We start from the raw sequence: 24,614 nt of genomic DNA, 5'->3' as shown, positions 1-24,614 counted from the left end.
CCAAATTTCTCATTTTCAATAAATACTGCACTGATTTTGCAATATAAAATGTATTCATATCCAGCAAGTCTGTGGTATTTCAGTGTTTTCTTTTTTGATAAATATTTTGATATTGGAAACTGATTCTACATAGTTTATTTGATGTATTTTATGGACCGCCTTGTATGAGTGGATCAAGGAGCTCTAATTCAAGGCCAAACGAGGGGATAGGAGAAATGTAGGTGCTGCAATAGCCCATGTGGTCATGGGAAAAATGGATATTTTATTTAGCTGTGATTTCATAAGTGTGTATCCCAGCTGATCAATTTAGAACACTGTCTTTGATGAGAGGTGAATTGCATGTTCACCTGAACTGTCATCTGAACTGTGTATTTCCTCAGCAACAGGACATGGGGAATTTATCTGTGGTGTGCTGGCAGCAATGCCTCTGATGTGTTGAGTGAAAATACTCTGTACCTTCACCCTCAGCCTTGACATTGATACCCTCAGGTTTGATTGCCTCATCTGTTTAATGGTCTCTTTTCTCCTCATCAGCCCATGTGTTTACAGTGATAGCCATGCTTTTCTGTTTTAGGTATAGGCATTTGAAACATAATCTCACTATTGAAATTTAAACTGAGTTTTAGGAATCCTATATTCCTATTTTCCTCATTATATTTCTGTCATGTTGCTGTCCTACACAAGGAAAAGAAGCAGCCAAGAATTACCCTCAAAACCTTAAGTAATTATTTTTATAGTCAGACCTGAGAACTCAGCTTGATAGTAACACTGCCTGAATATTTGGTTGGCCCTGTCATACTCACATATAATTGATGACATATCCCCTTTGCTTTGTAGGGCCTCCTGCACAACATCCTTCCTTGAAGGTAATTAATTATGCATATTTTTGAAGCACTAACTCCATATTGTATAAAATATATATGATTTATGAATCATTTTCTTTTAAAACCCATTCAGCCTAGCACTAAAATGGAAGATCCTGCTGTGAAAGAGGCAGTACAAAGAAAGAAAGTACAGACCTTGAGAGCAGGTATGTTATCAATACAAATGGAATGCTGGAAATAAGTACATTAAATGATGGAAGTGCTCACATTATTCTTACTGCTAATCCCATTTGTTCATAATTGAATGGAAGGCATTGACATAAATGTCATTGTTGGTATTCATATTTGAATAAAAACAAATTTAGAAGCCATAAAAATATTTTTAAAATGTAAAGTTTGACTCAGATGTTTCTCTTTTAATATTTTGAATAGCATAAAGTTTTCAATATAACATTTTTGTTCTTGTCAGGGATTCAAAGCAGTGAATTTTGAGACTCTAAGATATTTCCAGTGAGTTATGTGCTAGCTGGAGTTCTGATCTTTACCTAGAGGAAGGCTTTACTTATTAACGTGTCAGTTTCTGTGTTAACTCTAGATACTTGCTGCTAGTGTTATTACACTGATGATCTGAAACCAATCAGATGTTCCAATGAGCAGACTGTGCGTGTAGGTGTATGCACAGGTGTGTGTATGTGTGAGTTTTGGTGTCTTTGATTATTAAAAATGAGGAAAGTAACGATTCATTTATAACTGGTAGACAGTCTTTTAAAAGGGTTATTTTGAGACTTTTTGGTGTTAAGGTTTTTAAAACATGATTGCATAGAGGCTACCAACATCGTAAATTAGTTTTCATTTCAATGCCCTTTTGAAATCTTTGACTATATAGTGATGCTCAGAAGTAATATGCAGAATGTTTTATTTGTGTCCTAAAATGGTATATGAGTGGTTCTACACTTTACATACTTTTCTGCCACTTTCTTTGGTGTATCGTATTTTCCAGATGCATCCACATTGATATGATTATCTCTGGTTTAACTCATTTTACACTTTTCATTGTATTCCCTTTTACCACTTTACCAGTTTCAGTTAGACTCTCCTGTTGCTGATAAATGAAGAAAGAAAGAAAAATAGAAATAATGTCAGATTAAAAGGGCTTTTTAAAATCAGTTTGTATCTATTAATATTTACTATATGAAAGTTTAAAGCTGAAAAGTTCAGAATACAAGCATGCACCACCATATTTTATACATACTCTTAGAACTATGACTCATGAGCCTTGAGCCTATGAAGTTAGGACAATTCATTTCTCTGAGGAAGAATGCTGCACTGTTCTCAGAAAAGAAAATTGAAAATAGCAAGTGACATTGTCTTATTTGACCTCGTGGACATCCTTGAATGAATCTGAAACTCCAGGGACGCTCAGATCAAAATTCAGAAATAATGTTTTGAAAAATATATGTAGTTTGTGTAAGTTCAGTGATCATGAACCCTTGATGGCCAAGTGACCTTTCAAGTTTCACTTCTGCATTTTTTGCTCTTTTCCTTGACTTGCCTTAAAAGCTAAAATTCAACAGTTTTGTTGATATACAGAAACCGGGAATATAACTTTTAAAATATATTTCTGTCCTATCTCTCAGCGTTGTGTACTCTTCAGATCTCGTGTGAACATAGACTTATTTTTATAATGGAAATATTCGGTCTTTTGTTGGTGTTTTTGAGACAAAGTCTTGCTCTATCACCAAGGCTGGAGTGCAGTGGCTCAGTCGTGGCTCATTACAACCTCTGCCTCTTGGGTTCAAGCAATTCTCCTGCCTCAGCCCCTCAATTAGCTGATATTACATCCACGTGCTACCACACCCTGCTAATTTTTCTATTTTAGCAGAGATGGTGTTTCTCCATGTTGGCCAGGCTGCTCTCGAACTCCTGACCTCAGGTGATCTGCCCACCTCAGCTTTCCAATGTACTGGGATTATAGGCGGGATCCACTGTGTTGGCTACAGATAAGATCGTTAAGGCTATTGTATTTTATAGAAATCTTTGGTCTATATTTAAGGCTTCACGTGTGAATTCTGAAGGTATTCATGCATTGAGGGAAGATCATCTTGGTTAAATGAAGGCAGTTTTTAATTTAATGTATATTCATTATAATTTTTTTGAAGTTTTTGTCTCTAGAACACAAAAACACACAATAATATCATGTGTTTATTCTCAAACTTATTTATTCAAATATTTTCTTATCACTGAAGAATCTTAATTATTAATAAACAAATTCCTCATGGAAAACAACATATATAATAGAGATCGTTGAGTGATTCAAAGTAAATTGTAGTAAATCACAGAAGCTTAAAACAAGTTAAATAAACTTGTTTGAGTTAATAGCAATTACAGGACTTGTAAAATACATTAGACCACGAGGGAGTAGTGTGTTTGTGGGGTAAATGACAACATGGTACTGCTTCAGGGAAGAAAGAATCTTTACACTTTATTACAATTTGTATTACTATTTACATTCTAATAAATAAAAACATAATTTTCAGATATTTTAGATTATGTTTCTACTAGTTGAATCATCAATAGTAAGACTTTTCAAAGATTTGGGAAGTTGTGAGTTGATGATAAATGTCTATCACCATCAGTGATGAAAAATCAGACAGCAACTACAGACTTTGGACACACGAACTTCATAGTTAAAGAAAGGATTAATCTTGGAGCTGTGTTACTATCAGGGAATTATATTCTTCATTACCTGTGTGAGTCGCAGCTATTAGAGTAGGAAGAGAACAAAGAAGGGAAGGAAGCATAGAACATGTTATTCTCGATTCCCTTGGCTGGCTTCATGCTCCCACAGTTCTGACTTTTCAGAAGTCATTTTGTGGCCAAAAGTCCTTTGTGTTTCCTCCCCTTGTGCAGGCTACACCCAAACAGAATGTTTCTTAGCAAGGCATTTGTATTCTTCCTTTAAGGAAAGCAACATACAAATAACAAAGACAATAAGGAGAAAGAGTAATTTCATTGAGGTTAGTATTAACATAAATTTGAGAGTGGTACCATGATTATATTTAGAATTTTGGGGCTGGATTGGAAAAATTGGGGGCTGCTGCAGACGTCTACAGATTTCCTACTCAAAGACAATGTGGCTTTGATTTATTTTTACATCTCTAATTGTGCAATTATTAGTTACAACTGTATGCAATGTCACTAAAAATACCTTCCCAAACCAAATATTAAATAATGCCTATAGCTTTCTGTATTATAGTGTTGATTTTCTCAATATTAATGGGAACCATTGAGCATTTGCCTTATGGTGTCTCCTCAGCTGTACTCACACATTCCTTCACCTTGTCTTAATGGATAGTCATGCACTAGGAGTATGGGTGTTCAGAAGAGCTGTATGGTTTAAAGATAACACAGGAGCATCCAATTTAATTCTGCTAGAACACCAAGTCTATTGACTAACTGCGGCTAATATGGGGTCTACTTTACATACAAGTGAAATTCAGTGCTCTTAATCAGTCATATGGTCATGTCAATAGTAATAAATTATGCAATATATTTTCACCCTTATAGTTTTAATTTCTTTTTCCCCTTATGTCTAGAATTAACATTTTGTTTTACAAAACATGATGATAGTCTTCTAGAGTAGTGATGACAAGTTATAAATCCAAAGTTTCTGAACTATGCAAATGACTTGTTTGCTTCTATTTTCTCATGAGTTTGGTAAATCCAGGAAGCAGAACTTTTAAAAGAAAATTCCCAAGTGTGGGTGGGTGCCATGGCTCGTGGGTGTAATTCCAGCATTTTCAGAGTCTGAGGCAGGCAGATAACCTGAGGTTGGGAGTTTGAGACCAGCTTGACCAACATAGAGAAACCCATCTCTACTAAAAACACAAAATTAGCTGGGCATGATGGCACATGCCTGTAATTCCAGCAACTTGGGAGGCTGAGGCAGGAGAATCTCTTGAACCTGGGAGGCAGAGGTTGCAGTGAGCTGAGATAGCACCACTGCACTCCAGCCTGGACAGCAAGAGCGAAACTCCATTTCACACAACAACAACCACCACCACCACAAAACCCAAATGCATTTCCTACACATGGTAAAACTGAAACAGAAAAAGTGTAAAGTAAATAGAAGTAACTGAAACAGTTTATGTAGATTAATTTACTTCTCATTTGATAAAGTTTGTAAAGTAATGAGCAGAGTGTATTGCTCCAGGGACCCAGATATATACATTTATTCATGCAGTAAAAATCCATTCTTATAATGACCACTGATACTTATATCCTAAATATTTCTGAAAACATCTCAGGCCTGCATCATCTTTGCAACATTGCCTTATGTTTTATTTTTGTTCATTTGTTTATGTGTCTCAGAATTTTATGCTCCTCACAGTATTTAGAGTTAATTATCTCTAATGCAAATAGATCCATGAACCACTCCTGAATACCTAATGTCCAAGCATCTTAAAGATATATAAGGATTTCAGAAACTGACTTCTGGGTTGGGCATGGTGGCTCATGTCTGTAATCCCAGCACTTTGGGAGGCTGAAGCAGGTAGATCATTTGAGGTCAGGAGTTCAAGATGATCCTGGTCAAACAGGTAAAACCCCATCTCTAATAAAAATACAAAAATTAGCAGGCGGTAGTGGCATGCACCTGCAATCTCAGCTACTTGGGAGCCTAAGGCAGGAGAACTGCTTGAACCTGGGAAGCCGGGTTGCAGTGAGCCAGGATCATTCCACTGCACTCCAGTCTGGGAGACAGAGTAAGACCTTGTCTCAAAAAAAGAAAAGAAAAGAAAACTGATTTCTGCCCAAATCTTCATCCATAGCCCGTTCCCCATCTGCTTTTTTCTCTGGAATTACTGAGCTGCTGGCAATGGCCCCCTCACCATTCCTCTTTTGCAGAGAAATACATACACTCTTGGAGGCTTCTCTCCCTTTCTCGTTGCTTCCTGGCATGTGCTCACCCTTTCCCGCCCTCTGCCTCACTTAATCTGGCTAACCTCACTCTCTAAGTCGCAGCTCATGCATGATCTTTAGGAAAGCCATCGCTGACAGCTTTTATTTTCCTTCCTTATACCCCAGTGCTTAACACATAGCAGGAACTCAATAATTATTTAGCAAAGTTAAGACTGTTTATACAAAGATGATTCAAAAGATTGTCCTCTACAACCTAGCAGCAAAGGGGATCAATATGTAAAGACATAATGTGCAGTTTAGGTGGTAAAGTGACAGTGGAAAAATTGCCAAAGTACTAAGGGAGGCCCATGAAGCAGACACATGTGTGTGGAGAAAGACAGCTAGAATGAAGGAAGACTTCACACAGGATTCTGAGCCTTTTTTCTTTTTCTTTTTCTGTTGTTGGAGACAAGTTCTTACTCTATGCCCCAGGGTGGAGTGCAATGACGTGATCGAGACTCACTGCAACCTCAAACTCCCGGGCTCAAGGGATCTTCTCACCTGAACTTCTTGAGTAGCTCGGACTGCAGCCTTGAGCAGTTCTCCCATTGTGGCCTTCCAAAGTGCTGGGATTACAGATGTGAGCTATTATGGCCAGCCTACATTCTGAGTCTTAAAAGATGAAAATAAATTTTTCAGAATAGCAGGGGAAAACATTTGTGATGTAAAAAATAGGGTGCACACTAATTAAGGTGTAAACAATGATAATTTTGCAAATTATTAATAACTGCCAACTCAGTGTGTTGTTAAAAAGATACTGTTATGAATTATAGTAAAGTGTTGCATTGTATATTTTGACTGTATTTCAAAATTTGTTTTGTTTGCAACAGCTTTGTTTATTTATATTGGGTGGAACAATTTGTAAGTGACCCTGAGATTTTGTATGGCTTGAACCTGGTGATACCTAGTGTCTCCCCAAGGGGTTTGTTGAAGTTTTGGATAATGAGAAGTATTTCTTAAAGAAGTAAATATTTCAGTCAACATTAAGCTTCATATAAACTCTCAAAATATATAATACAAAGAAATTTTATTCTCTATTTTTATAAAGATTATAGTCTTTATCTAACTGGTCTTAGTTCATTTGAACTAAACCAATGAATTTGTCAACAGAACAAGCCTTACTAGTGGCTTCAGAGGAAGAGCAAGAAAGGCGTGAAAGAAGCGAAAAGAAGCAACCACAGGTATATAAAAATTTAAGTTTCTTGTTTAACATTGTTTTCTTTTTTTTTTTTTTTTTTTTTTTTTTTTTTGCTTTAGTAACAAAGCATAGACCAAATGACATGACCTTTTAGGCTATACCTTTAGAATCCAATGGATCATAATTTTATATTCAATTTTTAAAACATTTTAACCTGTTACAAAACTTAAGATATTCTTACTATCTCTAGTAACTCATAGCTGTCTTTACTCTTGGAATTGAGGCAAGAAATCTTCAGAATTCTCTTGCTCTTTTATTTTTATAACCTTACTCTTAGTACAGAAGGTAACATGAAATATTGAGTCTCATGACTAAGAAATCGAAATTATGAACAATTTATCCATGATGGCCACTGAGCTAAACTAGCGCTAAAGGAGTCATCATTGCCAGTGGTTCAAATGTTGCAGTTTTATATTGCTGGTCACCAGTGTCCAGTTTAAAGATTTATTCTGTTTTGTGGTCGCCAGTTGACTTCAGTGTCTGTGTTCAGGAAGTGAATGGGGTCATAAAAGTCAACCCAGTTGCCTATTAAGAGAATCCTACCTTGCAGAATGGGACCTTTGGTGTCAGGGTACAAACAATAACTTTATTTCAACATAAATACATAGAAAATATTTCTACAATTTAAAAAATCCATCCACTATCACTAGTGGAACTTAAGATATATTAGAAGTTGATATAAGCAGAAAATCTATCTAGATACATAACACTATCATAGTATATCATTTGAATTGGAATTTAAAATTTTGCTTCTCTTCGTTAGTGGTGTTCAGTTTGGCTCTTAATAATTGAGTGTTTGCCTAGTCTCTAGTTAATCTTCAGAAATATACATGCACTGTAGGGGCTCACTCTTTCTGGTATGCTGAGGTAAAATCTTTGTAAGAGAGGAATCTTTTATAATACTACATATCTTTGAATTCATTTCTGGTAGATTTAACACATAATGAATTAAGTTGAGTCCAAACAAACACAGAGAGTTCAGCTTGCCAGTTCATGTTTCTCTCCTATGTTAAGCCAAGGCACATTATTTTTCATATTTTAGTTACAATCCCATCATATAAAAGTAGTGACACATAGATTAAGTATCAGTTAAATTTTAATTATTTTCGAACATTTCTTTGTTTGTACTTGATTAAAGCCAATTTTAAAACATGCACTCCAACAGAAAAGACAGTAACTGAGAAACAAAACAAGCAAATTTGTTTTCCATTTTGCACTTGCCAAAAAAAAGGTCTCAAGAACCAGAACTGGGTGAGAATTGTGATAACGGGAATCTATCTGTATATTCAGGACTTTCTTTAATATTCATTACAAACAAGTTCAAGCTGAATATTGGTGAAAGTTTTGAAAACTCCAAAAGTATTGCTTGCCCTGAGGCAGAGCTTCTACATAGTAACTCTAAAGAGGGATGAACAAAAAAGGAGTGCCCTCTGATCTGATGAGTCATGTCCATGATTGTGAGGAGGAAGATACATCTGGAGGGTCTAACTCTGTGACATTCCAGGCGGCGCCTGAACAGAGGAAGCCCATGAAAAATGTCTTTCATTCCATTCCCACTCCAGGTCCCTGAAATATACTTGCCAGTCATCTTCTAAGTTTCATTTAAATGAAAATAAATCAGACTATAAAAATGATAACAAACCAGACACATAGCTTGCTTCTAAAAAAGATGAAGAAAAAATATTTAATGATACAGAAACCAAAAAATTAAGGAACCTAGTAATTATGATTGAAATGAAAGATGATTAAGAGTTTGACATGCAAATAGCAAAAAATATAAACCCGAATACCACTATTTGGAAATTAGACATTAGGTATTGGCCTCAATCTAGAGATCCTGAGAGTCTTTTTGATTTGTGGTTTACCCACCCCAAAGAAATGAAGCTTATGATTCAGATAGAAAGCTACAGTATTTCTGCTGCTACAGATACTTCTAAAAACAGAAAACCAATACAGTGCTTGTTCCAGAAGCCACCATATGACAATCCCAGTGCTAACAACTACAAAAGCAGGAATCTTGAATTATAAAATGTGAGTTATTCTCTGCCACATAGTGAAAAAAAACACCAAAAATATAGCTAGGAGACTTACAGCAAGATATTCCAAGGTTTAAGAATGAGATAGGCATGTTACAAGTAGAGTTCCTGGCTTTGGAGAAAGAGAAAGTCCAACTTCAAAAAGACAGAGGTTCACTTGCTGCTTCTCTTTTTTCTCTTTATCAATTATTTGATTTAGTCAAATTTTCTATTCAAGAAAATCTCATGCGTACAGTTACAGTGGGGTTATCTAAATATGTAATTATGTGTCAAAGTAGATTAGTTCTGCTATCTAAATAATGGTTCTGGAGAATGTTCTCATAATGTTTGTTCATTAATCAGCCTAAGTCTCACTCTCAGTCTTCCAAGTGGCATATGGGCTGGGAAACTAATTCATCCATATACCAAGAGACCTTCTGAACCAGATAAACATAAAGAAATTGGTAAAGAAATAAGCTCTAGATTCTAGATTCTTTTTTCTGTATTCATTTAGAGATGAACTACGTTTATTTATTAATAGAATGGGAATACAATGGGAGGGAAGCAATGACTGAGATGAGCCACAAAAACACATCTCACCTTGAGAGTTGCAATGAATATTCCCAGCCAAATGAGTCTGTTTAATGTGTTTTCATGCATGCAAGTTTATCTGCTTAGCTCAAACTGTTTGAACTTATAGTCCCATCATGGTTATTTCAAATACTTTTGAAAACAGATATATACTTCCACATATTTTTAAAAATCACCACTTTCCAATTTTTCTGCTGAATCAGACCTTATGTTGTTTAATAAAGTATAGTAAGTTTTGGCATGTATGATTTTGATCATATAAGAAGCATAATTTATCAGCCAAAAATTTAACCTTTGACTCTTAAGTAGGAAGTTGAGTTCTGTACATTGTGTTCTAAAGATAGAGATTTTATTCTTTCAAAGTAAAAGCACATGAGGCTTTTTGCACCCTCTGAGGCATTAAATTGCTTTGTTCAAGTTAGACTTTTAATATATCTGACTAATTTGATAAATTGATTTTTTATGTAGTTCAGCAATATGGAATTGTATCATGTTATTTGGTGCCATGAAATGCTAGTGAATGCCACCTTAGGAGATGTGGATGAAACATTTAATATGTCTTGGTTGGTTTGACTCCCATTATCAGTAGATAATGGGGCTAAAGTTGGTAACTGGACCATATGCTTTCCACCTATCAACTTCTGTGGTAATCGAATGTGAAATCTGGGAAGCATCGCATTTTCCAGAATTCTGCACTAGAAACTCAGCAGTGTCACTCTGCTTCTTGTGTTGTGGCAAACTTTGGTTCCCATCCTTCAGGGAGCACGTTTACTTTTTTGATATCCCAGGATTCAAATGGAAAAAAAAAAAAAGAGAGAGATAAAAGGCAGTGGGGAAAAGAATAGCTTAGTGCAGAAAAGGGAAACTTCTTTACTGTTCCTGAAGCCCCACAAGGTCACATCCTCTTCATCTGGCTATTTCATGTAAAATCCAGGTGGTAAAGACAGAAGACATATGTTACGCCTGTGACTTTTTATTTCTCTGTTTCTGCCAGTCAGATAGTATAAAAATTTATATCAGGCAGCAAAGAGTGGATGGGAATAAAAGCACAAAATGGAGAAGAGCCTTTTTGAAATTTTGTAAAATTTTTCTGTTCACTCAAATAGAAATAAGCAGACTTGGCAAAAATTTCAATGATAAAATGATGAGTACCTTATAGTTATAATCATTATGTACAATGATAAGATTAAAGTAAACACAAAATACTTTTATGATAAAAATGGTGACATTTAACCTGAATCAAGTGAAAAAATCAGGAAAAAAGTTATTTTTATTGAATAAAATAATAACAATTATTATTCATATTACTTTTATTAAAGGTCAAAGAAGGAAATAATACAAACAAAAGTGAAAAAATACCAGTATCAGAAAATCTATGTGATCGCACAGCTGCTGCTGACAGATTACCCCAACAAAGAAAGACTGGGGAAATGCATCCTCAGCAGTTTCCTAAGAAGCTGAAGGAAGAGCGTGATAGGTAAGCCTAGGACACGGATTTTTTTTTCTTTCTCTTTTTCTTTTTTTGATGGAGTTTCTCTCTTCTTTCCCAAGCTGGAGTACAATGGTGTGATCTCGGCTCACTGCAACCTCTGCCTCCCAAGTTCAAGCAACTCTGCTGCCTCAGCCTCCCTAGTAGCTGGGATTACAGGCATGTGCCTCCATGCCTGGCTAATTTTTTATATTTTTAGTAGAACTGGGGTTTCACCCTGTTAGTCAGGCTGGTCTCGAACTCCTGACCTCAGATATTCTGCCCACCTCGGCCTCCCAAAATGCTGGGTTTACAGGAGTGAGCCACCGTGCCTGGCTGCCTATAGCAGTATTTAACAGGAGGTAATTGTCATTGTGCTATAAACTAATGCAAACTTGGACTAATATTCCTTATGATTAACAAGTTTTATATTTTTACCAGGGATATTTAGTCCTCCCTGGTAATCAGAAAAATGCAAATTAACATAAAATAAGATATATTTTTAAAAGTCATGCTGATATTTAAAAAGTAATTACCAGTGTTGGCGTATGTAAGGAAAAACGCATTCTCGTACACCGTTGGTATATGAAATTGGTAAATTATTTCCGAAGGGCAACTTAGTGCTTTGTATCAAAAATTCAAATAACCTGACATCCCTTTAACTCAACAACTCCATTTCTAGGACTAGATTTCACAGGAAAACATAACTTGTGTAAACATACACACACTTATTAAGGACATTAATTATATATTACACATAATGAACAATAGGTTAATAAATATATAAAATCTATGTAATAACAAGGTGAATTGAAAGTATTTAGAAAGTAATATAAAAAATATGGGGTAACAGATGTTAGACTCTTTAGCCTAGTTTTGGCTGACAGTCATCTGCAGATATAGTTTGTATGAGGGACAGCTGAAGGTGCCATCTTACTCTGTCAGTCATTTGGAGAGGTACCTGCAATATTTCATAAAGATGAAAATTTATTTCTAGTGAACTTATACACTTGTCAATAAATAGTAGCTTTAAAAATGTAGTTGATCGTAAACAATCTTTTCTAATAAGGGAGTAATTATGATCGTGTGATTTAAAAAGGTAACTTTGAACTTGTAACTTTACTGAATAATCTCCAGTATCCTTTTTTATAATATATACTAGAGTGACTAGTAACAGAAACTTTAGCGGAATATCCTTTCCTTACTACTTTTCAAGTATATGCATTCTTTTGAAGATGTTGAAGTGAGAAATTAAATATCTGAGAGCTGCAAAGGAAAAATAATCCAGAACATGGAAGTTTTATTAGGATGATAAACAACGTCTGCAGAGGTAGATAACAAGATGAGCTCTTTATTTTTTAACAAAATGCATTTTAAGAGAAATGTCTTTATCTGCAGATGCACCTTAAAACAGGAAAATGAAGAATAAATAAATGTTAATATGCTGTACAAAAAAAATAGAGAAGAATTAGAAAGGAAAGAGAAACAACAAAAGAAAGAAGTTGAAGCAAAACAACCTGAACCGACTGTTCAGTCACTAGAGATGAAACCAAAAACTGCAAGAAATACTCCAAATCAGGTAAATCAATCTTTGGTAAAAATTCTATATTTTAAACATTATTTATCAATTTTACTTGATTTAATATCCACTTGATTTAATATATACTATAATAGGTCTAAAACAAATCAGAAGTGTTATCTCACTTTTAAAAATGAATGATGACACTTACAGGTACAATTATTAATATTTATTATAAGTCTTGGCATCCACATAGGATATTATTTTATTACCAAGTGCTTTTGCAAACAATAACATGCCATAATGTATACTTAGTGATAACCTATTGATAAAAATGTTGTTCCCAGTAAAATTGTTCCTTGTACTTCCCTATTTCATATTGATTACTGTACCTAAAATAAAATAAAGAAGAAACAGAAATTATTGCAATCACAAATAATCTCATGATATTCTAAGAAGAGCTCTATAAATTTTATCTTATTTACCGTTGGTGTTTTAAAATAAAAGTTTTATTTTGTATTGATATAATTATACCACAGAAGTAACTGTGATCTGTTGGAGAACTAGAAATACTCAGAAGTCCTGGGGAAAATCCTGTAGCTTGCTTATATTTTTAACCTTTCTTTTTCAAAATTATAGTAACTAGAGGAGTTCATCAATGAATGTATATAGGAGTGACTAGTATAATGTCTAGATTTATGATTTAGTAAATGTAATTCTTAGAACTGACTATAGAAGTGTTAAAAGAGTCAAATTGCAATAGAATATTATCTGGGAAACAGAACTGTAATAACTTTGGGAAATTTTATCTGTCCAAATACGTGTGAACAAAGGTTCTTACTATAGGGTGGTGTAAGGGTTAGATATCAAAGTGTAAATGCATTTTTTGATATATTTTAATTTAGTCAAATTTGTTAATGCTTTAATTTATGCTTTTGGGTTTGTTGTAATTCAGGCAAAGCCTTTTCCAATTCTGATATTCTTACAAATTCTGTGGTGTGCATGTGTGCGTGTGTGTGTGTTTACTTTTATAAATTCATTGACTTTAAATAAATTTCTGAACTTTTTGGAATTTACGCTCTACAAGGTTCAAAGTTTTGCTTCAACTTTTTCTCCTGTTGGATATCCACTGACAGTAAACTTTTTAGTGTACGGTTGTGCCGGTTATTCTTTAGCTTCAGAGGTAATCATGATATGTTATTTTATGGAGTACTAGCTAAAACTGTCTTTTATTTTATTTAGGATTTTCATACTCATGAAGAAACGGAAGATCTGATGGATGAAAAATGCATTTTGAGGAGAGATATTGCTATACTCAGGCAGAAAATACTCACAATGAAAAATGACAACTTGGAAAAAGAAAATGAATATCTTAAGGAGATTAAAATTATTAAAGAAAGAAATGCTGCCCTTGAAAAGAGTATAAAACTCTGTGACGAAATAGCAAATACAGCATTCCAGGTTCAACAACAGCTGAATGATCTCGAAACTGAGAATGAAAGGCTCAATTCCAAACTGCTGAAGATAAAAAAAAGCCAGGCAAGACTGGAAGCTGAAATGGAATCTTATCAGTCTAGACTGGCTGCTGTTAAAAGTAAGCATAGTGAAATTGTGAAAGCAAAAAGAAACCTAAAACTTGCCTTACAGAACACACAAGACATTTCTGTGCAAGAAAAAAATGAGTTCTAATATCTCCGAAGTTGAAGATAAGAATGAATTTCTCACTGAACAACTTTCTAAAACGCGAGTTAAATTCAATACCTTAAAACATAAGTTCCGTAAGACAAGAGATACCCTCAGAACAAAGTCATTGGCTTTAGAAACTCTACAAAACGACCTAAGCCAAGCCCAGCAGCAAATAAAGGAAATGAAAGAGATGTATCAAAATGCAGAAGCTAAAGTGAGGAATAGCATTAGGAGATATACCTAATGTAAATGATGAGTTAATGGATGCAGCACACCAACATGGCACATGTATACATATGTAACAAACCGGCATGTTGTGCACATCTACCCTAGAACTTAAAGTATAATAAAATAAATAAATAAATAAATGTGTTTTGGTCACAATAGCTAAATTTTAAATAACGCAGAATTATTGACACATAACAGACATCGGACTCTCTGTGCCTCCCAGGAGGAGACGAAGGTCAGTCTTTATCAGCTCTGTCCTGTGCATGCGCACACCACACCCGCCTGCAGAAAAAGCATCTAGAAGAGGTTGAGGCTCTCCACCTCCCACGCTTCTTCATGCCACAAGCATTGCCGGGCACTTCCTGTGTGCACAGCACCCCTTCCAGATCCATCCCCCTTCAGTCTGGCTACAGAGAATGGCTCAGGATCTGGTGAGGGCTATAAGGGATCCACCATGGAAGCCCCGGGGGAAGGCTCCCCTCTCACGCACTCCTCCACGTAGCTGGTTTGAGTCCACGTGTGTCAGACACTGAGCTTGATGCCCACTCGGTGAGGAACAAGATAACCCAGACGTGCTTTATGTCTGGCAGCCTGTGAAGGATGCTTTGGACAATGCTGTAGATTGAGCCACAGTGGGCAAAAACCAGTCAGCTGAGGTCCAAGATGTCCCTTGGGCCATGGGCAGATTAGCACTGCCTGGGAGTACCTGCCCCAGACCCCTCAGGCACAGAGATACCAACTCAGGCCGCTTCTGCTGGTACCCTATTTGCCAGCCTGCCCATGCCAGTGTCACTCATGGAGTCTCTCTCTGAGGCATCAAGTCCTCCCAGTGCCAGAGCCAGGTCTGTCCAGAGCAGGAGGTGGATCAGCTACCTCTGCCCACCAGGCAGGAGCCAGAGGATAGACTTCGAGTGGGAGTTTCAGCTACCCCAAAACTCAGCCACTTAAATTAACGGTCACTTTATTTGCCAGGATTCTGCAAGCAGGGCTGGGCTCTGCTGGGGACATCTCCTGCTGGCCTGGCCAGCAGCCAGGCACATGCTGCATGGAGCCGAAGGGTCAGTGGGGCCAAGCTCAGCTGGGAGGCTGGGGCAGCTGCACCTCACTTTCTCCACAAGTCTTCGGGTTCAGCACACTATGTGGCAGCTCAGGCTCCCCCAGTGCAAAAGCAGAAGCTTAGGCCTCCTCGAGCTTAGGCCTGGAACTGGCACACTTCCCTGTCACTCCCTCTTGCTTCATTGGTTACAGTGAGTCACAGGACAGGGCACCCCGAAGCAGAGATACCAGGAGCCTTGCTTGCTGGTGACCAAAAAGTGACAAACTCCAGCAGAACATGCCCCTAAACTTGGAGCATCCCTGCTCCCTCCTACCTGCCCCTGCTCCCCCACTGTGGCTGCATCCTGGTCCCCCAGCAGAATCCCATTCCCCTTTGGGCAGAACCTCTGCCCTAAACTTCAGGCCACTCCCTAATGGTCCACCAGGTCTTGCCAACCCTCTCCTCCCAGGGGATGGTGGCTGTGGCCAGACTGAGTCTCAGAGCGGCTTGGTTCCTACCGGCCTGAAAATGCCTGAGTCTCACTGCTGCTAAACCCCTGTTCCCCGCCGTGCCCACACACCCTGCCCCCCAACACACACAGAGGAGGAAGTGCTGATGCGGTTGGCCAGGGTCAGGTATTCATGAGGTCCATGTGACTAGTGGGCAGGGCTCCCATGCCTTCAAACTCACCATCCTGTCATGACTCTAAGGTTCCACTTTTGCTTCTCGGTCATCGCGTCTTCATTCCGCCCACCCACCAAGCTGAGAAAACCTGTCCTGAGATTCACATTGGATTTGAGGTAGATGCCTGCTTGGGCCTCCAGTGTCAGCTACGTTTCCAACTTATCCGCCTCCAGTGGCCCTGCGTGAGGAAACAGTGGGGGTGTCTACAACCCTTTCTTACCACCATGCCCTGAAGAACCTCTCCTGAAGAAAGGTGCTTGACATTTAATACTCAGAGTTCACAGAAAGTACATATCTCTCAGCTGATTATTTTAAATGCAATCATGCACTGCATGACGACCTTTTGGTCAACAACAGACCACACATAGGATGGTGGTCCCATAGATTATAATATGGTATTTCTACTGTACCTTTTCTATGTTCAGATATGCCTAGATACACAAATACTGACCATTTTGTTACAGTTACCCACAAGAATCAGTACAGGGACATGCTGTACAGATTTGCAGCATGGGAGCAATAGGTCGTACCATACAGCCTAGGTGTGCAGTAGGCTCTGCCATCCAGGTTTGTGTAAGTAACTTCAATGTTCATACAATAACAAAATCACCTAAGGGCACATTTCTCAGAACATATCTGTCATTGAGTAATTTATGTCTGTACTTTTTTTCTGAAACAATTTTTATTAAGACATAATTCACATACTGTGGAATTCACCCTTTCAAAGTATAAAATTCAGTGGGTCTTAGTATATTTACAAGGTTGTACAACTATCTAATTCTAGAACATTTTCATCAAAGAAATCCCATCCTCATTAGCAGTCACTCCTCCGTCTCCAGCCCTGGTGACCAGCAATCCACTGTCGGTATCTATGGATTTGCATATCAGAGGAATTCCACAATAAGTAAGCCTTTTGCATCAGGCTTACTTATCTTAGCATCAAGAGTTATTCATGCTGGTGCATAAGTCGGTACTTTGTTCCATTTTTTGGCTGGGTATTTCCTCCTATGGCTATTCCACATGCTGTTGATCCATTCACCAGATGAACACCTGAGTCGGAGCTGTCCCCACCTCTTGGTTACTATGAACAATGCTGCTACGAACGTTCACGTACAAGGTTTTGTGTGAATGCACATTTTCCATTCTCTTAGATGCATACGTAGGAGTGGACTTGCTGGATGGGCTTAACTTCTTGGGGAACCGCCAAACTCTTTTCCAAAGTGGCTGCACCACTCTCATTCCCAGCAGCAGTGTCCAAGGGCCCTGATTGTCCTACATCCTCAGCAACGCTTCTTACCATCCATCTTTCATATCATAGTTCTCCTAGCAGGCCTCACGGAATTACAGGGAACATTTTATTTTTACATCCCAAAAATTCAGTACACAAGTTTTAACAAAATTATGGGCCAAAAAAGTCTAAAGCCACTTTCCAAGTACAATTAGTAGAATATGTGAATCACATGTGATGTTTACAACGACATGACTTCTCTCCCCCGCAAGCTGTTCTCCAACGCGGCCTTGACACTGCTCCACTGAGAGGGCCCTCCTCCCTGGACCTACCGACCAATGGACAGAGGTGATGTGATGTGACTTTGAGACACATCCTAAGGCGAGGCAGCTCCACCTGTTCTCTGCAGCCCTCACTCCTGGAGCCCTGGCCATGTCAGAAGTCCCGCTGTGATGAGCTGCCACACACAGAGCCCCCGAGAGGGTGCTGGGGGATGACGTGGCCCCCCGCTACGAGACTTGGGCTCTCCCAGCTGAGGCCCCAACACTGTGGAGCAAAGTCCAGCCGGCCCCTGTGCCCTCCCCAGCCCAGACTCACAGAAGCTGTGAGCACAACAAAATGGCCATCCTGGGCCCCTCGGTGTGGAGTCAGCCTTCACACAGTGACACTACGAAGCCATAGTGCTGATTGCCCTGCACAGGGCTGCTCCAAGGGCAGAGCAGTCACCCCTTGTGGCCCTTGCACAGCTGTGCTGAAGTCATGTGCTGGTGACCACGTGCCAAACATGGGACATCACAGCCCCACAGATTCTCCCTCACCAGGAGGCACGATCTCGCATTTCAGTTACGTTTGGGGGACTTGTTCAGGGATCTTAATTATAAATGAGCACTTTATCGTGTCTTAGATACATTTTGGGGACTTGCATGGAGGGTTTGGGGCAACAAGCAATGCATTATCATTTTTCCCATTTAAAGTAATGGGAGCAGGCTCCCAGTTTGTGCTGTCAGACGGGAAGTCTCATTTTAGCAGCAAATTGTCAGCATCAAGCAAGCCATGCCTGGACTGGCCTCTGCCCAACCTGTGTGGGTGACACCGTCAGGACCCCACATGGAGGCACACCGTCAGCATCGAGCTGTCCTCAGCCCAGGATCTTACGCCCTCTGACCCCATCAGACAACATCAAAAATCCCCTCGAGGCACCACCCTTCTGCTGGAGGGAGCCCCCGCTCCTGCCCCAGGCACAGGGTGCTTCAAGAATCTGCCTGCTAAGCCTGAACATGCCACAGCCATGGGCATGCCCCAGGCCAGTTCCTCCTGCTCCCACCCTCCTCCCTACCCCTCCTGGAGTCCGGGCTCCCCAGCTGCCCCTCATGACCCAAGTGTCCATGAGGAGATGCCAGAGGGTAGGGAGTGTGGCCGGATGTGCAGCAAGGGCGGGAAGACCAGAGGGTGTCAGTGGCTCCTAACTCCCATTCATTACCTGTCCTTGCCAAGCCCTCCTTCCAGAGGCTCCTGCTGTGAACAGAAGGAGAAGAAGCAGGGTACAGGAGAGGAGCCGGGAGGTGGGATGGGGGAGGCACAGCGAGGCTCTGAGATATTTCTCAGGGGAGCAAGTGCAGCCCTAAGCAAGGCAGGTCATTCTGGGCTGGGGCAGGTCACACTGGAATCAATGAGATAAATGGGAGGCCTTTCACCAGGAGCCCTTGGCACATAGCAGCTACAGGGTTCCTCTCATGATGCAGCAGGGGAGCAGAGTGGGGCTCTCCATCAGCCCCTGCAACTAACGGCTCTCTTGGATACTTAGAGAAGAGAGAGCAGAACCAGGCCAAGCCCACGTAAGTCCACTCCACCCTGAAATACACACACGCACTCCCACAGTGACCCTGGAAACCACCGACACATTCGTCACCTGGTCACTCACCTACAGCCCTCGTTCCTCCAGCAGGACACAGCAATCGGGCATTAAGGCCGTCTGAGGTCAGGAGAGGCAGCTCGTGTTGGAAGGAAAGGGAGGTGGCCCCTCATTAGGAATGGGCAGTGTGGAGCCAGGACACTTGGTGGGAAGCAAAGCTGGGATATCTCTCCCTGAAGTGCCCAGGCGGCAGTGGGGCTAGGGCCCTTGGGTCTGCTCCCTATGGTCTGGAAACATAATTGCTTTTTCCCCATAGTGACTACCAGCAGCATCCCCAAGAGAGGGGAGAGGGTGGCAATCAGCTCCCACCATGGGGACCAGGAAGAGGAGAGGCTTCTGCTGCCTCCTGGCTGCCCTCCAGCTTGGCCTGTGCACCCTGTGAGGAGGGATGGGGGGTCCTGACTCCATTTCCTCTCCTACTTCTCACTCTTTAGAGCTAGGGAGCAGCTGGTTGGGGGCCAGGGCACTCAGGCTCTGAGGTCAGGCTGCCCAGGCGGTGCGGATGCCCAGGGCCTGAGCCTGCTGGGAGGTGGCAGGGGTGTGGTGTATGGGAACAAGGCTCAGCAGAGCCTGTGTTCAGCACACATAGGCTTCCTCCCTCAAAGTGGAGTAAGACAGCAGCTTCTGAGGGAGGCCAAGCACCCTGGTTCCCGTGCTGGGGACTGTGTGCAAAACCATCCAGGGTGGAGGTGCTGCTGCACCTGTGCAATGCCTGTGCAACACCAGGACAGTGCTTGTGGGCGAGGGCTGTGCCCAGGGCGTGGAACCGCTGTCCTCGCTGCCCCCACTGACTGACACACGACAGATGAAACAAAAACGGTGCTCACTGGAGCGTGCTGGGCGAGTCACCCCTGAGCGAGGCAAAGCAGACACACAGAGATGGTGACCTGATCACTGGGGTTGCAGGGAGAGCCTCGGCCCCCAGACTCAGGGACCAGACAGCTCCACCAGCCGGGCATGTGAACCCCACAGGCTGCGGGGAAGGAGGCCAGCCTCTGTGGAGGTGCTCCTCCTGGGGTCAGGCTGCCGTGTCTTCTCTGCTGTCCTCTGGAGGGACAGCTGAGCAGGAAGGAAGAGTGCAGGGAGACAGGGACTGCTGGGGCCACCGCCATCGCTGGGTGTCCTGATCCTACTTCCTCCTGACACCCCTGGCCCTGTCTGGTCATGGCAGGAAGGCCTGGTCCAAGGGAGCATATCCCCGACCCCAGGGGTACTAAGGCTGCCTTGCCCTCTGCTCAATGACTTCAGCACACTAGCTCCATCGGAATGTCTCTGTTGGAGGAGAGGACGCCTGACTGTTCAAGACTCCAAATGAGAAAGAAAACATTGCTGTAGGAGGCCACCGTGGCCAATCATTTCCTTTCCAAAGGAAGCCAAAAACACATACAAAGCCACAGCCTCCCCATGCCCACCGTGTCTGGCACCACCCGGACCCCGCCCTCTCTTCAGGGCCCTGTCTCATGCCGCACCCTGGGTCAGCTCCCCCCACTCAAAGCTTCGCCTACACCATGTGCCCTCACCCCAGGAGGGGTTATGCAAGGGAGGGCAGAGGGTGGAGAACAGTTACGCACCCCCAATTCCTGAGCCAGGGACTGCCCAGACAGGGGTTCACATGGCCGCTCAGAGACTTTGTCCTCACTCCTGCCCAGCATGCCACAGGGAAGAGCAAGACAGCATCGAAGCCTTCACAAGTGGGGGTTCCCGAAAGTTTGCCCAGGCCTTTGAGAAGGATCCTAAGCCTGAGTGTGAGAATGCGGCACGAGAACGGTTTCCTTTTGTGTTCTCGAATAAATGGCTCAGGTGAAAGTTTTCTGTCTGATATCCACCTGTTAGAGTTCGAAACCTCTTGCTTTCTACCTGATAAAATCAGTTTATGCATACGTTTGGGGCCTGGCAGCGAGAAAGGAGAATGTCCTGCTATCTGGGCACAAGGACCCCAGAGCACCCTCTAGACTCCCCGCTGCAGCCTACCCCAAAGGCCTCACAGAGAACAAAGCAAGCCTGGGTCTCCAATTCAAGGTCAGTGTGGGGTCACTGCTCTTGCATCTGGTGCCACCCTTGCACCCGCTGCTCTTCCTTCTTCCTGCTCGCCCTGGGCCTCAATACCCTCAACCTCCTAGAAGCCCCCTGGACACAGGTGGAGGCCTCCCATTCAAATGTGACAGGACTTCTCCAGCAACCTGTGCTTCAGACGCCTATTTCAGAGAAAGGCCACTGGCATCATTTGTGCTGGAATGTAAATGACTGACTCGCTCCCTGATGCGTGGCTGCTTTCTAAGAGGAGGGCACTCCAGTCTGTGGCTCAGCACGTACTTGTCTCTCTTCCCTCCCAGGCCAGCAAATGAGTTCTAAAGGGAATGAACCTCTTGCCACAGAAAGGACTGGAAGCAGGTGGTCAGCAAGCCAGCACAAGATTACAATCAATTTCTGGAAGGCAGAATCAGATGGAAACGTGTTAGTAAGGAAACAGGGCGGCAGCTGCATCCCAAAATACAGGCAGGTGGGCAAGTCTGCCTGGAAGGACCCAGAGAGGCTTGGGCTCAACCACAGGGAGGGGACATTTGGGAAGCATCATTGGGAAACAGCAGCAGGATACACCAAGGAAGGCGGACCCACCTCCTGCCCCTTAAGCAGGAAAGTCAAGGACACTGGGCTGTCCCATCAGGCCCCAACAGACAGCATGTTCCTTCCTGCTCAGAGCAGCTCCTGGACCTGGGGCAACCAAAAGCAAAGTGAGACCTTCCCAAGTCCAGGCGAGGACTCTCTCTCCCTCACCTGGCTCTCCCTCGCTGTGACTGCTGACCAGCAAAACGGGTTACGCCAGAAAGAGCCCCACCCAGCCAGGGCTCAGAGCTCAGGCCTCCTGCTTCACCTGCCCAGGAGGGACCAGCCAGCCTGGCCCAACCTTCAGCTGCCCCATGTCCAGAGCATGCCTGGGATGTGACCAGAACACAATTGATGTCATGGGAAACAAAGAGCACCCCATGCGTAAGGGGTCCCAGCACTGACGGTATGATGCAAGCAAATAAAGTCAATGGATGACACAGCACCCTGCAGGAACATGAGCTTCCTGCATCCTCAGCTCCTCCTCCTCCATCCCCAAGACACACACACCTGGGGCCTGGAAATCCTGGTGAGGAGGAATCTCTTAGGTGGGAATTTCTACACCCCAGCCTGATTCAGAGCTGAATCCATTTAATCCTCATTCCAACTCTATGCAGTAGGGATCATCACCCTCCTTTTACAGACGTGGGAACCAAGGCACACAGCTAAGAAGTGAAGGGGCCAGGACTGGAACCCAAGGGTCTTCCCTGAGAGGGAGCACTCACCCTGCTCAGTACTGCCTGGAAACAGCACACTGTTCATGCTTTAGTTATTTCCTAAATGTATAGACAGTAAACGTCACTGTTTGGGGTTACAGTTCTAAGGGTTTTGAGGACTGTATGCAGTCACACAACCACTACCACAATCAAGATTCATAATGGTCTCATCACCCCAAAACAATCCCTCATGCCATTGCTCTGTGGTCAGCCTCACCCCCATCCCAGTGCCTGGCTGCTGCTGTTCTGTTCTGTGTGCAAATATCAACAACACATTTGTTTGGTTGTTTTGTTGTTTGTTTTTTGAGACAGGGCCTTGCTCTGTTACCCAGGCTAGAGTGCAGTGGTGTGATCTTGATTCACTGCAGCCTCAACCTCCCAGGCTCAAATGATCCTCCTACCTCAGCCTCCTGAGGAGCTGGGACTACAGGTGCATGCCACTATCCCTGGCTAATTTGTGTTTTCTATTTTTTGTAGAGACTGAATCTCACTTTGTTGCCCAGGCTGCTCTTGAAATCCCGGCCTCAAGTGATCCTCCCAACTCAGCCTCCCAAAGTACTGGGATTACAGGTGTAAGCAACCACACCCCAACAACAACACATTTTTAAAGACAAGTCTGTTGGTGTCCAGGACTTCACCCCTCTCCCAAAGCCATGCCCCCTAGAATTCAGGGGCAATGTGAATTAAGACTGAAAACTTGTGAGTGACCAAACCTTAGAAACATTTATGACATGTCTCCCACATAACTGGAGTCAAAAGGTACCCGGCCAAGCCTGGCTTGAATAGAAAAGCTTCACAAAGATTCAATAAACCCCAAATCACATGACTTTCTGAGTCTTCTCTTTCCTAGTTGTAAAAGTTAACAGTAACCACAACCTGACATGGTAGTCACATGTAAAATAATGAAGTTGTGCCCTACCTCACACCATGTACAAAAAATTAACTCAAAGTGGGTCAAAGACCTAAACATAAGAGAGAAAACTATATAGCTCATAGAGGAAAACAGGAAAAGGTTCATGACATTAGACTCAGCAATGATTTCTTGGATATGACAACAAAAGTGTAAGCAACAAAAGGAAAATGCACAACTTGGACTTCATGAGAATTAAAACCTTTTGTGCAAAAAGGATACTATCAACAAAGTAAAAGGGCAACCCATGGAGTGGGAGAAAATATTCGCAAATCACATATCTGGTAGGGGATTAATATCCAGAACATATAAAGAACTCCTAAGACTCAACAACAATAAAACAAACAATTCCATTTTTAAATGGGCAAAGGACTTAATAGACATTTCTTCAAAGAAGACATAAACATGGCCACTAATTGCATGAGGCCAGGTGTGGTGGCTCATGCCTGTAATCCTATCATTGTGGGAAACCAAGGTGGGCAGATCACTTAAGGCCAGGAGTTCGAGACCAGTGTGGGCAATAGGGAAACCCCTCCATCTCTACTAAAAAATTTTTAAATTTTTTCAATAAGTGCATGAAAACATGCTCGACATGACAGATCATTAGGGAAGTGCAAATCAAAACCACAATGAGATACTACCTCACACCAAGTAGGATATCCAAAATACAGAGAAAGACAGAGCATAACAAATATTAGTGAGAATGTGGGGAAATTGGAAGGCTTGTGCACTGCTGGTGGGAATATAAAATGGTGCAGCTGCTGGGAAGCTCCTCAAAAGTATGGTGGCTCCTCAAAAACTTAAACATAGAATTACCTTATGGCCCAGCAATTTCATATCTGGGTATGTAGTCAAAATAATTGAAAGCAAGGTTTCGAAGAGATATTTGTATACCTACATTCATAGCAGCATTATTCACAATAGCCAAAAGATGAAAACAACTCAAGTGCCCATTGACAGATGGGTGGATAAACAAAGCACGGTGTGCACATGCAATGGAATGTTATTCAGCCATAAAAAGGAATGAAGGTGCAAT

General features: G+C 41.7%; 1 long non-coding RNA gene and 1 pseudogene across 1 annotated transcript; both read left to right on the top strand.

The window, feature by feature from the left end:
• The first annotated feature begins 962 nt into the window (after positions 1-962).
• LOC140710308 (uncharacterized) lies at positions 963-11,573 on the top strand. Its single transcript, XR_012091320.1, has 3 exons — positions 963-1,030; positions 6,894-6,964; positions 10,907-11,573. It is a non-coding gene; the product is annotated as an uncharacterized lncRNA (long non-coding RNA).
• Positions 11,574-12,140: 567 nt separating this feature from the next.
• Positions 12,141-14,599, top strand: LOC140710305 (putative ankyrin repeat domain-containing protein 20A2; annotated as a pseudogene).
• The last annotated feature ends 10,015 nt before the right edge of the window (positions 14,600-24,614 follow it).

This window comes from Chlorocebus sabaeus, chromosome 2, assembly GCF_047675955.1.
Source record: "Chlorocebus sabaeus isolate Y175 chromosome 2, mChlSab1.0.hap1, whole genome shotgun sequence".
Classification (NCBI taxonomy): domain Eukaryota; kingdom Metazoa; phylum Chordata; class Mammalia; order Primates; family Cercopithecidae; genus Chlorocebus; species Chlorocebus sabaeus.
The sequence above is the reverse complement of the archived record's forward strand: the minus strand, read 5'-3'. Positions and strand labels throughout refer to the sequence as shown.